The sequence below is a fragment of the Lissotriton helveticus genome, chromosome 10 (assembly GCF_964261635.1).
Source record: "Lissotriton helveticus chromosome 10, aLisHel1.1, whole genome shotgun sequence".
Classification (NCBI taxonomy): Eukaryota; Metazoa; Chordata; class Amphibia; order Caudata; family Salamandridae; genus Lissotriton; species Lissotriton helveticus.
Genome location: NC_136071.1, coordinates 951,227,854 through 951,239,945, shown reverse-complemented (window position 1 = coordinate 951,239,945; position 12,092 = coordinate 951,227,854).

The window sequence follows — 12,092 nt, the reverse complement described above, 5'->3', positions numbered from 1 at the left end:
GATCGCTGCCTCTGTGATGTGTCCAGGTCAGAAACCAGATTGGAACTTGATGAGTAAGCTGAAGTTTCTAAAATGCTGACACAATTGGTTGTGTGCGCATTTCTTTAGAAGCTTTGCTAGAAATGGAGTGTTAAAGAGTGGTGTAAAGTCATTCAAATCAGTCTTGTCTGCAACTATAATTTTTCCAGTAGTGGTGTCACTTGACAGTTCTTCATGGAGTCTGGTAAAATGCCTTTGGTTAGTGAGATGTTTACGATCATTGCCCATGGATGGACCAAAAGATGACTGCGATCTTTTGTGAAAGACAAAGGTATGAGCTCATTGAAATGTGAGGCTGGTTTTATCTTCGCTATAATTTGCAGGACCTCATACTTGCTAAAGGTTTTAAATCCACATCACAAGGCCTAATTTTTGGTCATTATGGAATAAATGTTAGTTTGAGCATTGTTGGTTATTGCGAGTTACCATTGGGGTAGGTGCATGTCTGAAACTCTAGTGTGAATCTTCACTGATTTGGCAATGATTAACATTTTGAGTTTACATATTATATGTTCTCTTCAAAAAAGGTTGCAAATGCTTTACACATCTGCTTCGAGGTAATCTGGAAGGTTAGGTATTGTTTGAGCCGATCTGTTATTTCAGGATTTCAAAGAGTTTTCCTGGTTGTTTTCTTGAGTTATTTAGTTGAACTCTGAAGTGTGATGTTTTTGCATTCCATATTGTCTTCTGCCATTCACAATCCATAGCGGAGGAGCTGCCACTAGATTGTGAATGGCTATTCTGATGTTGCATGTGTAGTTCTCCCAGACATTGAGATAAAAGTACTTATGTGTGACAGATTGGGCCATCCTGGTAGGATGCTTGGGGAAAGGAGTGCCCAGTCCTTAATTGCACTTCGAAAGACCTTGCCTTCAGCATACACAGAGGTCCTGACACTAGTCCTTTGTCATCCCAGAAATTCGAGAGCCAAATCCTGGAAGGGAAGGGGAGTTAACCAGGTGTCTCCCCCCCCCCCCATACAAAGATGGCACAGGGGAGAAAAGGTGGCACTCCCTGCCCCAAAATCAGATCACGTCTTGACCTGTGGAGCACTCTGAAGAAGGACTGTTCTACAGCCCTGCTACTGGAAGGACTGCTCCCACCCTTTGTATCCAATCCGTACTCCATCATGGGCACCCTTAACCTTTGACTTAGGCCCACTCTCAAGCAATTAGATGCCCATGTCTGGTGCTCTGATCTTTTAGGAGCTAATTTTCACAACACATCTTTAAAAATCATGACTTTGATTATGCTCATTCGATTTAATACATTTTAGTGTCATTTTATTTAATAAATGTTAATATATTTTTTAAGTAGTTTGATATTTTTCTGGAGTTGTGTTTTCCCTTTATTACTCAGACCCCCCAGGATAGTGCGGCTCGGAGCCCGCATATGGACATAGAACGATAATTGGAAGCCCTGCCCCCCTCATACCCAATAAATATTCTAACCTGAGACAGGGGCTGTCAATGCCCCCCCACGTTACCAGGGGCATGCCTGTTCGTCAGATATGAGAACTAATATGACCCTATTACCTTCTTAATAAGGAGTTGGGTGGGGCAAACATTTGCGCGCCTCCAGCGCCGGAGGCAGTGGAGTAGTGTCGAGTCCTGTCACTAAATCAAATAATCAAATGCAAAGTAGTAACTGACCATTGCGCTTAGGTGTGTATGATAAAGACACATCTTAACATGTCCCCTTACGGCGTCAGGGTGAGGGGACAGCGGACAAAGAGGCCGCTCGGTGGGCGAGGGAGGAATATATACTCTCCCCCGCCCACACCAGGCTGGAAGTGACGCGCGGGACCCTCCGGGGTCTCAAAGCGCTGGGCTGCCCCGTGTGCCATCTTGTGGCACTAAGGGGGCCGCCCTCTTACTTGTGTCCCCTACGGGGACGTGTCTGTCAGCCTGCATTAGGTGGAATAAGGGGACTCTCTGCGTGAGAGGTCAGAGAAGTTATGCTTACCTAATAGGTCCACGGATTATGTGTAAACCCGGTAGCCTGTGAAGGGAAGGGAATGGTAAGGGGATGCAAATGACATAACACCAAGGAATCGGTGGAATCCTAGTAACGAGCCTTACCAGAATCGCTGAGGCAGGGGCTTCGCTGTCCGCGCTATCACGGGTCTCAGGGAGGGTCATTTGTCTACGGCACAGTGGCCTAAGGGAAAAGTATGGGAAGGTGAGTGAGGGTCAAAGCCCTTACGGTTAGGGGAATATGAAGGCTGGGGTCGCGGAACTTACTGGGAAGGTAGAAGTACAACTGCACGATCGCCGGTTCCTGCAGGCTGAATAGCGGGGAAGTGAGCCTGGATTGTGTTACTTACAGTGGGTGTGACTACATAGTGATTGGGCCACAGATGTCACGTGATTGGTGGCAAGTGAAATTGAAGAAGGCCTATGGTAGTAGGGAACCGGTGAACGCGGCAGACATCTTAGGTGGGTGTCAGGGGTGAGGGGAAGTAGTGACATCGAAACCATAATGCATATTCGTCAGCAGATATATACAATTAAAACCATCAGCAAGTTACAATTTGTCAAGGTTCAAGTTACATATGGGGCGTATGAGGTCCCCAGTTATATTAAGGCAGTCCAGTCCTCAAGGAGGTTCAATCCAGTGTTCAGACTGTCAGTTCTTAAAATCCATTTGAGTTCTTCTTTGTTAAGAATCCTCACGATGTCACCACCTCTGGGGGGCAATTTTACTGAGGTAATTATGGTCCAACGAATGTCATTTTCGGAGTGTTAATTTTGCAGAAAATGTTCAACAAGTGGGGTGTTTGCTTTCTTACATCTTATCCTTCTACGAACTTAGGCACATTTTCGTTTTTTGCGCTCTATCTCAGTTTTTGCTGGCCTTCTCACACACTGAGGTTTCCTACCCACAGATTTTGTTTTGTGCATACCAACATGCCATAATTTCTATGCACTGATTTCCTGTCAATGGGTGTTTTTTAAGTCAAAGAACGAAGGCAGGATATTCCATTTAAAACTATTTTCTTGTTAGTAGTCCACATTCCATTTCACTTACGGTCTTGCCCTCAGTTCCAATGGATCTGACTTTACATGTGCGCAGTACACTCTCCTACTTTTGTTTGCTATGGGTTCTTGAGCAAGATCACACATTGTCCCCGCAGCTTCTCTCTAGCCTTTTGTAGATATATTTCTTTGCTTGATAGAGCATTTCATTGACTGCTAATCTTCCGCCAACAGAGGAAGAAAATGCACAATATTGTCTGACAGCCAATGGCGCAACCTGAACAGCAACCTCAAAGCAGTTACAGCCTGATTCATGAAAAACGGCATTTGCGAGTCTCAAATAGCGATAAAATGCGAATCGCTATTGAGAACTCGCAAATCAGAATTCATGTACATTACGGGGAAAAAATAGCGACTCGCACGCGGCCGCTAAATCCGTTAGCGACTAACTATAATCGCAGAATAATCGCTATTTCCGGCTACCTGCGCCGGGAATGCGAGTCGCAATCTCGTGCGATCGGGAATGCGAGTCGCAATCTCGTGCGATCGGGAATGCGAGTCGCAATCTCGCGCAATCGTGAAAACGGGAAGTCGCTTTTCGAGCACAGTGATGACATCACAACCAGGAAGCAGGCAGTTCCCACCCCCAAACACCACAGTGAGGCAAACCTCGAGGGAGCAAGTCGGAAAGCAGCAGCTAAACTAGTGATAGCGACTTTACAACCTAACTGCTGCCATGTCTGAGGAACCTGTTCCTGGCCCCAGCAACAGCGCAGGGCGTAAGAGGAAACTGAAGTTCTCAGAGCAGGAGCTCGAGAACCTGATAGAAGGGGTGGTGGCCAACCACGACAGACTCTTCGGGATCAACTCCAGGAAGGTCCCAGAGCAAGACAAACGGAGGATCTGGCTGGGAATAGCCTCCAGCGTGAACTCCGTGGGTGTGGCCGATAGGTCATTGGAGGAGCTCAAGAAGCGATGGTATGACCTCCGAGGTCGTGCCAAGGAGAGGGTGGCGGAGCGCCTTGGAGAGGCATCGGGCACTGGAGGTGGCGGACCTACAGTCCCTCCCAACACACCCTTGGAGGACCAGGTCGAGAACACCCTTGAGAGGGAGGCGTGCGTTGGCGTCACACCTCTGGACTCCTCCCGCCCCACCCAAGACACCCAAGGTAAGTGGCATGCGACTGCGACCCTGTCCCCTATGACCGTCCCTGACCAAATAGGCTCACATAATGGCCCTTAGTCATGCCTTTGTTGCGCATCAGGAAATGCCCTGAAGCATTGTGGGAGATGTAGTATGTCCACAATGTAGTAGTACCACAATGCAGCCAGACAGGTTCCAAACTACGCAAATCCACAGCCATCCAGGGAATGTCACCCAGCATGCATGTAACATCAGCACGTCTGGCAGTCACATGCAACTAATGAGTATCCACTTACCCTCACAGGTGGCGCAGAAAGCAGTGACAGCGAGAGGCTGCAGATAGATGAGGAGGCCCAGGAGGAGGATTCACAACCGGAAACCCAGGCACCAGCCCCTGCCGCTGCAACAACACCAGCAGCCAGGCCCCCCACTGTTGTGGCCCCTGCATCTGCCGTTCCAGCCGCAGCCAAAGCCAGGCCCCCCACCGTTGTGGCCTCTGCATCTGCCGTCCCACCCGCAGCCAAAGCCAGGCCCCCCACCGTTATGGCCTCTGCATCTGCCGTCCCACCCGCAGCCAAAGCCAGGCCCCCCACCGTTGTGGCCTCTGCATCTGCCGTTCCACCCGCAGCCAGAGCCAGGCACCCCACTAATGTGCCTCCAGTCCCTGCCGCACCAGCAACGCCTGCTGTGACACCACCTGCAGCTGGTGCCACGACATCTGGGCCTGCGACAGCGGCAACACAGCGGCCAGCCACTGTGACAGGCCAGCAGAGCAGGCGTCGGAGTTCTCGCCGTCACACCACAGCTCCAATCAGCAGGAGGGGCAATGGACAGCGCCATGCCTGTTTGAGCGTAGAGAGGCGCATGCTCAGGATCCATCAGCGCCAGTCACAGCAGCAAGGTGCCATACAGCTCCAGCTGCACAAAATTGGGCGCAATGTGGCGGGAGTGGGAGACCGCATGGACCGCATGACGGCGGCCATGGGCCGCATGACTGCAGCCATGGAGGCAAACACTGCTGCGATGATCAAGCAGCGCAGTGCAGCAAGGCGGCGCCACCACCAGCTCATGAGCCGGCTGGCCTCCTACAGCAGGTCAAATTATGTGGCTGCAAATGCCACCTCACAGTTGTCGCGCCGGTCACTCACACAGCAGCACCAACTAGTTCAGTGCTGTGAGGACATCACCAGGGTCCTGGAGCACCTAACCACAGCGGTAACGGCACTACACCCTTCTGCTCTACCTGCCACTGTAGGGGGTGACGATGGTAGTGAGGGGGCTTCCAGCGTTAGCAGCCAATCTGCCACACTTGTTCCGCCACTTAGGCGCAGCACCAGGGCAACGCCTGGTACAGGTGCCCCGGAAGAGGATGAGCCTCAGAGGCGCCTGGGCATAACGCGCAGGAGGCGCATTTGACTCTGTCAGAAAAACACTGGCACAGGCTGACTATAAGCCTGCCATGTACTTTCACAATGCAGTATGAAGGAATACTGTTAGTTGTAAATAGTTGTAGTGATTACCTTTTTCTTGTGAATGAAACAAATATATTTATTTTGCAGCACACATTAGCCTTGTGTAATCATTACATTTTGCATGCAATTGTGATATGTGGGGTGGGGGAAGAGGGTGGGCTAGAAATTGTTCTGTGTGATGTGGTTGCGACGTCTGTGCCCTTCAGCTGGGTTCTCCCCGCGTGCATGGTGCGCATGTGCTGGTGGCCGGTCGTCCCCTTCTGATTCACTGCCTGAGATCTCAACAGGTATCCGGTGCTTGGTTGCAATGTTATGAAGCATTGCACAGACAGCCACAATGCGGCAGCAGGCAGCAGGACTGTAATACATGGCCCCACCTGTCTTGTGCAGTATACGGAACCTGCTCTTGAGCAGGCCAAATGTCCTTTCTATACAGTTCCTTGTCCGGATGTGCGCAACATTGTAGCGCCGTTGCTGAGGTGTGGCAGGGTTGAGGTAAGGGGTCAGGAGGTATTCCCGTAGGGCGTAGCCACTGTCACCTGAATGAGAGGAGCAGATGTTGATTGCCTGTGCAGCGCAGTGACTTCATTGCAATGTGACATTGTCGACAAAGTGTACTTACCAAGTAGGTGTCCTTCCCCAAACTCTCCCCTGAGCAGTCGTGTGTGGAGTCTGCTGTGCCTGAAGATAAAGGAGTCATGGGTACTCCCTGGGTACTGGGCGACAATGTCAGTGATGATGGTCTTGGCATTGCAGACCATCTGTATGTTGAGGGAGTGGTAGGACTTCCTGTTGCGGTACATATACTCCGTGGCAGCTGGTGGGCAGATGGCGACGTGGGTACAGTCTATGCAGCCGAGGACATGGGGAAAATGGGCTACATTGTAAAATTGAAGTTTTGTCAGGTCCAATTCCTGTTGGCTCGTGGGAAATGTGATGTGGCGGTGGAGCTGGGTGAGCATGGCGTCAACGAAAGTGTGGAGGCAGCGTGACATGGTGGGCTGGGATATCCCCCCAGCAGCCGCTACTATGCCCTGGAAACTGCCGGAGGCCAGGAGGTGCAGGCTGCACAATACCTGCACATGTGTAGGCACCGAATTGTTTCGCCTTGTTGGGTGCTGCATGAGGGGGTCAAGTTCATGTATCAGCCAGATGATCATTTCCCCATTCAGCCTGTATTTGGCATATATCTGTTCTCTGGTTTGGCCCAGCAAGGTGACCCGCTGCCGGTAAATCCTTTCCTGCCTCATGCGTCTCCTCCGTGCTGCTCGCTGTAGCCTTCGCCGCCTCACCACCATGTACATTCCTGGCATTGTGGAACGCCTAATGCTGCTGCTGAATGTCCTTATGTGTGATTGGTCAGGCCTGGACCTGTTGGTGATTGGCCAACTGTTTTTCAAATTTTACTTAATCATGGCTTTTATGGTTACCACCTGCTTTGAGTTGTCCTTAATTTGCGCCGCGCAAAAGTGCGATTTAGGGGTTTTTCGCTATTGTATATTTTTCATGAATGCCGATAGAGAATAAATTGCGTTTCGCTATTCATTTCGCAGATTTCGTGGTTGGTCGCTATTTCCGTATCGCTAATGCTCGACTACCGGGAATCTGCGACTATTATAGCGTAATCGCTATTATAATCGCTATTCTGTGTTTGCGAATTTGCTATTTTGTTCTTGAATGCCAATTCCGTATTTTGCACCCGCAATTGCATTTTCGCAGCCATTGCGGGCGCTATTTCGCTTCATGAATCAGGCTGTTAGTCATTAGCAGCAAGTGCACTGTGGAAACCCTGACTTCAGGAACAAATCAGCACGCACAGTTCCATGATTGAATGTATTCCAATTAATTATTGAATTAAAATTTGGGGTTACAGATCTTTGTTCGGTTTTATAGCTTCCTTCCTATTAAACCCCTCACGGTGTGTCTTAAGTGGCTGCTGCTGTCCTTGCTTGCGATGGCTCGGTTCTGTAGGACTCTTACAAGAGCTCCCCCTTCCAGCTGTTTCAGATGGACTGAAATAGGCCCCTCATCCTATGTTATGTTAACAAAAGCCTATCTAACAGAGCTTGAGGGCATTGATAAAACTGTACTTATATTTTGCTTTTGGCACTGAGGCTGCTGGCAGCTCACTCGCTCTAGCTCTCTCTCTTTCTCTCCTCTCTTTCTTCTCTTTCTCTTTCTCTCCCTCAACCCTCTCTTTCTCCTATCGCTCTCTCTCCCTCCCTCTCTCTCTCTCTCTCCCCCTGTCTCTATCTCGCTCGCTCTTCCTTACCTGCTGAAAACCGGGACTTCAAGAAACAGCAATTGTACTCTTTTTCCTCTCCATTCCTTCATTCTTTCCCTGTCAAATGGATCCAAAAAAGAAGAAACAAAACACATTGCAGAAAGTTTTGTCTTTTTCAGACATTTCTCCCATCCAAAGTACAATGTCAGTACAGAGAAACAAAATAAATAAATAAAATTCAAACGGGACAAAGCATCCAGATTGGTTTTATTCTCACCCAAACACATTAGCCCCACTTTACACAGTTTGCCAATGAATGCTACTTTGTAAAGTCAGGCGGCAGGTTATTTAAGTAAAAAGAAGATTTATTACAGGAACACAGGAGCAAGTTAGGACGCAGCCTACACAGGTCTTCTCCCACTTCAACTGCCCCTCAACATCCACCATGGAATGTTGCAGAGCAAGAACAGGGAGACAGAAGCTTGAAGGAAAACAATTCTATAGAATAATTCTACAAGTGATCAAAACACAACACATCTTCCCCTTTCAGGAAGAGAAACAAAAACCCAATAAGCCCAACAAAAAATACAATTAATAAATTCAACAAACAAAATCTTTCAACCATTTAGGTTTAGATACAACACGTTTCTTCAATGCAGATTGCATGACAGGAGTTGCAGAATCAACAACCGAAGTATAAATATTGTTAAATGTCTCAGGCAATACAGATGTTTCATTATCACTGACATTTTCAGGTGTAACATTGACATTTTCAGGTGTACAATTTTCAGATGTAACAACAGAAGTTCCAGAAGTCCCAGGAGTATCAGATGATGTCCCAGGAGTATCAGATGCAATCACATCACCTTCTCCCCCTTCAACAAAATCATCAAAAATGCCTAAATTTTTTCTAGTGGAAGACACAGAAACAGTATTCTTACCTTTGTAAATAGCAATTCTTCTAATGTTCCACACCTTCCCATCACTTAAAAGAACTGCATTGCGTAAAACTGTTTTAATTTTAGGTGGTTCAGAAAATTGAGACTCTCCTTTTCAAACCTTCCAAGGTTTTTTAACTTTTACCCACATTCCAGCATTAACATCAGCAGAACCTCCCCAAACGTGTTGTCAAAAGTACATTTATATTGTAAATGTTTTTTAATAACATTGTTCTTAACTGAATTCATGCTAATGTCATGACACGCATTTTTATGCAACCAATCAGGATTACACTTAGTCCTAGATGTACGCCCTCTCATGATATCAAAGCGAGACATTTTCAAAGCTTCATGAACATTAGTTCTGTAGGTCCAAACCTCTTTAAATACTTCAAGTTCCCAATTTCCCCCTATTACTCCAGCAATTTGAATAGCAAATGTAAATGTACAGGAATTTATATAGCGCAAATCACCAAGCGGTTTCTAAGCGCTTGCTTAGGGAACCCGTCCTGGTATTCCCCTGTGAGATAACCCCAGCAGGGTATCCACAAGGTGAAAGCCAGGTATCCCGCCGCGAGGGGCCGTTGTGGAGATTAAGCAAGCTATTGCCCCGAGTCGCAGAGTGTGAACCCGTGAATCGAATAGGCATTGGAGTGAGAATTGTCGAGTCCATGGACATTTTAGGACTCAAGACCCTGCCGAGCTGGGAATTGAACCCTGGCCTCAGGCTGACCTCTGCTTCCAGGTCTGCCTCCTCTAACCAGTGAGCCACACTTCTCCACGGCACTTCTCCAATAGCACTTTTGAGAACTTTATTAAATCTCTCACAAATGAAGTTACCACTAGGGTGATATAAAGAGGTGGTTCTATGTGTCACACCAGTTCTTTAAAAATACGATTTAGCCAATTTAGATACAAATTATACCCCATTATCACTGATAACTTGAACTGGAAGACCTTCCTCAATAAAAACTTGGTCCAAAAATTGTAAAACTGCAGCAGAATCAACCTTATCAACAATGGTGATACATGGCCATCTAGAAAACATATCAATGATAGATATAATGAATTTTGAATTAGCGCCAATAGGACCCATGATGTCTATAGCAACAGTGTGCCAAGGCCCATCGGGAAATATTGGTTCACACATATCAGGTCTTAAAGTTATAAGAGCCTTGTCTGAGTTTGCACATGCAATGCAATCTTTCTGCATTTATATCCATACCTGGCCACCAATACCATTTTTCAACATTCTGTTTAGTCTTAACTATGCCACAATGATCCTCATGACACAATTCTAAAATAGAATTTCTTAAGGATGTGGAAGGAATAGCCTTATCTCCTCTGAAAACAGTCTTATCTGCTACAGAAAGTTCATCTTTAACTTCCCAAAAAGCCTTGAGATCAGAAATTACTCTCGATTTGTCCACCAAACCATCACGAATGAAAGACATGAGTAAAACTAAATCACTCTCCTTAAGATATTCTTCACTCCATTTTTTCTTTTCAATACAAAATTGGATTTCATCATGAATTTAAGCCACTTGTAACGAATCCCATTCATTAAAATCACATTCCTGTAATTCAGAAGGCATACGAGATAAAAAATCCGCTAAAACATTACTTTTGCCTGGAACGTACTCAATTTTATAAATGAATTCCTGTAACCGCATGGACATCCTAGCAATCCTAGCTGAAGCTTCGAATAAACATTCAGTAGTTAAAAGTTTAATCAAAGGTTTATGGTCAGACCTAACTGTACATTCCTTACCCCATACAAAACTTCTGAAATGTTCTAAAACCCAAACTTCTGCCAAAGTTGCCTTCTCAATGACTGAAAATGTACACTCTGGAGCAGTACGAGCTCTAGAAGCATACGCGATTACACATTCCTTACCACACTCAATATGTGACAGAACACCCCCCAAGCCCTTATTGCTTGCATCAACTATGACTATAGATTTCCTATCTAAATCAAAAGTAGACAAAACTGGAGCATGGATAATGGCTTCTTTGATGGAGTTAAACTCATTTTCACACTCCTCAGACCATGAGAATCTAACATTGGACTTAAGAAGTTGTCTGATATTAAATACTTTACTTGAAAAACCCTGGGCAAACTTGGAATAAAATTCCACCATTCCTAAGAAAGACCTAATTTCATCTTTGTTAGATGGAGGAGGAGCATTTTTTATAGCCTCAACCAATTTAGGTTTAGTCGCTACACCGTCAGCACACAAAACATTACCTAAATATGTAACAGATTTGACAGCAAATCTACATTCCGAATGTTCAATGGTCAAACCCTTCTCTTCCAAAATGCTTAAAACCTCATTTAAAACAGAATCATGTTCATTGTGATCTTTTCCGAAAATGAGGATATCATCTTGAAAAAATCTTTCTTTTGGGTGCTTGCCAAAAAGTTGGTGCATGATGCGCTGAAAAATGGCAGCGGCAGACGCCAACCCAAAAGGCATTCTTTTAAATTGAAAACACCCCATAGGGGTAATAAAAGCAGTAAGATGTTTACTCTCATCATTCAAGGAAATCTGATGATAAGCTGATGACAAATCAATCATAGAAAAGAACTTAGCATCTTTAACCAGAGTCAACATTTCGAAAATTTTAGGCAAGGGAAATTTATCAATAACGATGTTTTCATTTAAATGGCGTAGGTCTAACCATAAGCAGATTTTACCATTAGAACGTCTTGCTACGACTACTGGTGAAATCCACTCAGAGGACTCAATTGGTTCTATTATATCTTGTTTGACCAGTTTATCCGATTCATGCTCCACTTCTTTGCGTAATATAATGGGAATGTTTCTAACCTTGTGGACTTTAGGGTTAGCCTTTTCTTTTCACACAATACGATGAGAAAAATCCTTGAAATTACCTATTTGTCCACTAAACACTTTACCAAATTTAGAAAGCATGGAGTCCCCAATACCACTTCCATCTTCAATCACCATAACTGGGTCAGAGCTATTGGGATTCAAAATAATGTCAAGATGTCCCTGGTCCTTCCATCCAAGGACAGAAGTTCCTTTTTTGCAATATACAATTTTCCTTAAGATTCCCTTCCTTTAAACCTAAAATTCAAAAGTCTAAATCCAATCAAATCAATTTTTTCCCCCGAATAAATTTCAGGAGAAATATCGGGAGCATAAAGTGTGTTACCCAAAAATGTGGAGTATTTTGAATTCCACACTTCTTTACTAATAATAGTGTACGGGGATCCAGAATCAGCATATATATCAATGGATATTCCTCCAATTGATATAATAAAGATTGGTT